We start from the raw sequence: 5,951 nt of genomic DNA on the forward strand, positions 1-5,951 counted from the left end.
TCCCGATGGTGGTGACCGGAGCTGCGGCCAGACGGCCGGAGTCGAGGCTGGCCGTCGGCTCCATCGCATCTGACGCCGCCCCGGGGTTGCCGTCTATGCATGACCCCGACGCACTCTCAACTGGCGACGATGAGCCGGGGCCGCCGTGTGTGCGCGGCCTCCGGCGTGCCCGTCGCTCACGACTACGATGTACCGGGGCTGTGCGCCTTCGGTGCACTCTCCACCGGCGACGACGAGCCGGGACCGCCGTGTGTGCGCGGCCACCGGCGTGCCCGCCGCTCACGCCGATGACGTGCCGGGGCTGTGCACCCTCGGTGCACTCCACCGGCGACGACGAGCTGGGACCGCTGTGTGTGTGCGGCCTCTGGCGTGCCCGCCGCTCACCACGACGACGTGCCGGGGCTGTGCGCCCTCGGTGCACTCTCCACCGGCGACGACGAGCCGGGATTGCCGTGTGTGCGCGGCCTCCGGTGTGCCCTCCGCTCACGACGACGTGCCGGGGCTATGCGCCCTCGGTGCACTCTCCACCGGCGACGACGAGCTGGGACCGCCGTGTGTGCGCGGCCTCCGTCCCGCCCGCCGCACGAGACGACGACGTACCAGGGCCGTCGACCGTGCGCGGTCCCTGGTGCACCCTCCGCTGTCCAGTCCACGGCAACACCATCGTGCCGGGACACGGTGGCACGCATCACGACGACCCTCTGTAACCATGGAGGCGGCACGAGTCACGATGACTCGTCGTAACTATCGCGGCGGAGACATCATCCGGTTTAGGTTGGGACACGCTTAGGTGCATCTCGCGACCTCCTTTGTCAGCACGAACACGTGTCAGGGTCCGCTCATGTCTAGTGGCTCCCAGTCCGGCACTCCATGTCGGTGGCGTGCGGCTCTTGTGCCGTCGCCGGCCGCCCCGAACGGTGTAAGGTGGCGACTTCCTTCGCCATGGGCCGCGGTGTATGCGGTCATCGATGGATGTGTGCACTCCATGTGCCGCATGTCCATCCATTCCTTCTTCTCCTTTCGACATCTACTCCCGCGGGGCATACCCCTCGCACTTCCGGCGAAGCTACAAAGCCATCAACGATGTCCAAGCCAAGCCCAATCATGCATGCTACCCAGCTCCAACAACATAGACGCCGCTCCAGACCGACGAGGCAAAACGGTGTAGGCGGGCATGGCCGGAGCAAAGGCCACGTTTTTGACGGCGCGTGTACCACCTAGTACATGGACGACACACACCAGCACCATGCATGAGGAACGCGAAGCAAAGACCGAAGACAACGACTGCGCAGCTTAATCGAAGGTGTCCCGCGGTACTGTCTGTGGGAGTAATTAACTGGGGGCTTCCCGAGGCCCCCGGGAACCAGGTGACGATGATCGCTTGATCACTTGGGCCGCGCAAGCAGGCCCCCATTTTCTTTTTCTTGTTCTCATATTTGTGTACTTTGTACACTGGCACGCCCGCCACACTTTGCACCCCGGGTCAAGGGAGACGCTTATATGAAACCTTCTATATTTTTTGTATGAGTTGCGTCTTTCCCTTTTTCATGTCAAACAACTGTCTAAAGAGTTCATTAATTATAGCGACCATCAATCATTGAAGCATTTTAGAAATCAAAAGCATGTTGACCGCATGCTAGCAAGATGGGCGGCATATCTGGAGAGGTTTAACTATCTCATCGTGCATAAATTTGGAATAACTAACAGAGTGGCTGATGCTTTGAGTCGTCGTGCATGCCCCTTGACTTATTTTGAAGCTGAACTTCCGGGCATGGATCAAATAAAGGAGTTGTATAAGGTTGACGAAGACTTTGGTCATGTTTGGGTAAAGCACGCAAGGGACCAACCATTAGGTGATGACTATTTGATGCAAGATGGATATCTCTTCAAAAATGATCATTTGTGCATTCCAAGAAGTTCTCTACGTGACAAGCTAGTTAGAGAGCTCCATTCAAGTTATCTTAGTGGGCATGTTGGGCGGGACAAGATTGTTGCTAGCCTGAAAGCTTGCTACTTTTGGCCACAACTAAAGAGAGATGCTGGAAAGTTTGTTCAGCGATGCCCTATATGTCAAACCTGCAAAGGCCAAGTCCAGAACACAGGGTTATACATGCCTTTGCCTGTTCCTGTTGCTCCATGGGAGGACATCTCTATGAACTTCGTCTTGGGCTTGCCAAGAACAAGATGAGGAAGTGATGATGTATTTGTGGTCGTGGATAGATTCTCTAAGATGGATCATTTCATCCCATGCCGCAAGACAATGGATGCTCATCATGTAGCAAACCTATTCTTTCGAGAAGTGATCAGACTTCATGAAGTACCAAGGTCCATCGTCTCGGACCGTGATAGCAAGTTTCTTACTGCATTTTGGCTCACTTTGTGGAAGCAATTCGACACTGAATTGAAATTTTCTAGCACTGCTCATCCACAAACAGATGGACAAACGGAAGTGGTGAACAAGTTTTTGGGTAATCTGATCCGTTGCATTTGTGGAGAAAGAAAGAGACAATGGGATTTGGCTCTATCTCTTGCAGGGTTCTCCTACAATAACTACAAGCATAGATTCACACGAAGGAGCCCTTTTCCATTGTCTACACTAAAGTTCCAACACATGTGGTGGACCTGGTGAAGCTACCATCAAGTGGAAACTCAAAATCAGCATTGTCCTTTGCTGATAATTACACTGAGTTATTTGAAGAGATTTGTGATGTTCTGGAAGCACAAAATCAGAAATATAAACAACTTATTGATCGCTAAAGGAGGCCAAAATCATTCCAAGTTGGTGATAAGATGATGGTCTATCTCCGAAAAGAGAGGCTGCCTTTAGGTGTTAAGGGGAAGCTTAGGCAGTGAAGGTATGGAGCCTTCTCTATCATGAAAAGAAAAATGATAATGCTTATGTGATAGATCTTCCAAGCGACATGGGCATATCCAACACTTTCAATGTTGCGGACCTGACTCTCTACCATCCAGAAGAAGCGCTCTATGAAGATAACTCGAGGGCGAGTTCCAAACAACCAGGGGAGAATGATGAGGAACACTAGATGAGAAAAAAAATCGTATGTCAGATTTGTTTGGCTACTTCTAGATGCTTCCACTCTAGTGTAGTACTTTTTTTCCTTTTCTTTTCTTTCTATCCTACCTACTATTTTTTAGAGTCTTCTAATTGTGAGTAGCTATGAGTAGAATGATGAAACTTACATAATGTTTTCTAGAGTATTCCAACTATAAGTAGAAGTATGTGAAGGCTTCCCAAAGCCCTATAAATAGAGGTCCCCACCTCTACTTTGTAACAACAACTATGTACCCACTACCTATAATAGAACTTATTGTTCTTATCTAAGACCTTGGAGTATATATTGTGCTCTAGGAGTTCTGGATTGAATTCTTGCTGCCATATCGGCCTACATTCGCCTCTAGAGCGATATCTAGCGCAACAGGTTGAAGTTGTTCCTTCAATACTTGTGATATACACATTGTAGCAACAAGGTGAAGTTGCTCCTCCATAACCTTTGTGCTGCTTCACATACCGTGGGACAGGCCAATGTGAGAAGTTGTTTGCTAGGTTGTACGAGAAATCGGCATGTACTTCCCCGAAGCACGACGACGACGGAATTATTTTTGGCCAAGCTCGTAATCCGCCTGAGCCTCCACCACCAGTGCCCCATGACACCGCAGTGACCGCGGACGGTCGTGCCGAGCCGGCACAGGCGCGCCTCCCATCCGATGCAGCCCCTGCAAATCACACGCTGGCGGGCAGCGAAGCATGGATGCCCGGCGGCAGGGTCACCGCGACAATGGAGCTCAGACCGGTGGAGAAAGAGGGAGCTCGGCTAGCGGGGTTGAGGCAGATGAGGGAGCTCGGACCGGTGGCGCAAGAAGGAGCTCCGTCCAGCGGCGGCGGCTTGTTGTTGTGCATCCATCTGATCTGATGCGTGAGGGGAGGAAAGAGGGATAAGGGAGGCTATGGTGGCAGTTTGAAAGTAATTCTGGAAAACATCAGGGCCAATCATGGAAGGCGTGCAGGCGCGAAGCTGCATCAGCGATACGCCCGATTCTGGGGTTCCTCTCAGCCTGGCTGAGAGGCCTTTTTCTGCATCAGTCGGACCAGGCTGAGGAGCCCCTGCAGAAAACCAAACGGCCTAAATTTTGCAGGCCTAATGCGAGCCAGGTGCAAGCCACCCAACCAAACACGCCTACCATATTTAACTCCTATACCTCCTAATCCTCGCTCTGTTTCATATCCCCATTCTTCTCCCGGTTGTTCTGTGCACCCGGCCACGCACCAGACAACTGCAAGGCGAGTGTCTTTTTTTTAGGGGACTGCAAGGCGAGTGTCAATCATCTTCAACAGAAGTATCTCACCTGAATTCACGAGTATGTCGCCCCTGATTTTATTCTGTCAAAAAAAAATGCCGCCCCTGATTTTACACTCTTGGTGGCAAATGAGTCCCGCCTCCCGGGCAATCTTGCACGGTTGCACCTCGCTCTACCAAATCGCCTGAAGCTCTGCACATCATCTATGCCACAGCGAAGGCTCAGACGAAAGCGAATGATCCTGAGCCATGGATCAGAACCCAGGGTAGACGGCGCCGTCAATCGATCGTTCAAATCAACCTCCCGCCCTACGTGCCAGGCCCACAGTAGCGCACTATTCATGACTATATATAATCTGTATTCAGATTTTCCACGAACCAGACCTGCCATCTGACACTAGATTTCCCCAATCCCGATACAACAATCAACGAACAAGATATCATGCGCACCTGAGCCTGGGCACCAAAAACGCCCTGTCCAAAAACTTTAAAAAATTGTTAGAAACTAAAGAACCGACTAAAAACAGGTTGCTACAGTATAAATACAATCGCTACACTGGAACGTAAATTGCTCTATGGTGTTCCACTGCGGCATGCCCTGTGGAGTGTGGAGTGCCCTTGTGCATCTCGGTGCTATTGGGAAGGGAGCCCCTATTCCATGACATACGCGGTGACGAGCGAGGCAACGCACACCCCTCGCTCGCCCAGGCGCGAATTTGGTCCGGCCCATGTTTTTTTCGAGATTCCGAAACAAGTTCTGACCTTCAAAATATGTTCATGAATTCAAAAACAATTCTTGAATTAAAATATGTTCATGATATCAAAAGAATGAACAGATTTTGAATTTTAATGAACATTTATTTATTTTGATGAAAAACAATTATGAGAATTTTTAATAATGATGATCATTTCTTTTGCATTTGATTAACAATTTTTCAATTCGGTGAACATTTTTGACCTTGATGAACAATTTGTTTCTTCAAGAACCTTTTTTTAAATGGATGAACAAAAATTGAATTCAATGAACATTTTTTGAATCCGATGAAATTTGTTGAATTTGATGAACATATTTCGAAAATCAATAAACAAAATCTAATTTTATGTACATTTTAAAAAATCAATGAAAAAAGTTTGAATTTCATGAACAATTTTAAAATTTGATGAACGTTTTTGAATTTGATGAACTTTTTTACATTGATGCATTTTTTAATTTGATGAACAAAAAAGTTCGTTCTTCTGAAAATAAAATTCACAAAAAATGGAAAAGTAGAAGAAAAGAGAGAAAAGAAAAAGGAAAAGGAAAAGGAAAAAAACAAAACAAAACAAAAAGGAAAAACAGAAAATAAAAAAAACGAAGAAAATTTGGAACAAGAATCAAGAAAAGAAAGAAAAAACTGGTTCTTCGTTCACTATGCAAGAACACACGTGAAATCCTGAAATATGGGCCGGCTCACTATGCGAACGATCAGGGAGGGGGTGCGCGATAGGTCGCTCCACAGTGACATATGCGCCAAATAGGAGCCGCCGTGCTATTGGGCGCAATAACCAAGTCTAGTAAACTTCTATCTGCCCTGGGCAAGTGGACAAGCCCATATTAGGCAGAATCATTCTGAAGGCCCGCAAGGCACAACAATT

This window comes from Triticum aestivum, chromosome 5B (assembly GCF_018294505.1).
Source record: "Triticum aestivum cultivar Chinese Spring chromosome 5B, IWGSC CS RefSeq v2.1, whole genome shotgun sequence".
NCBI lineage: Eukaryota > Viridiplantae > Streptophyta > Magnoliopsida > Poales > Poaceae > Triticum > Triticum aestivum.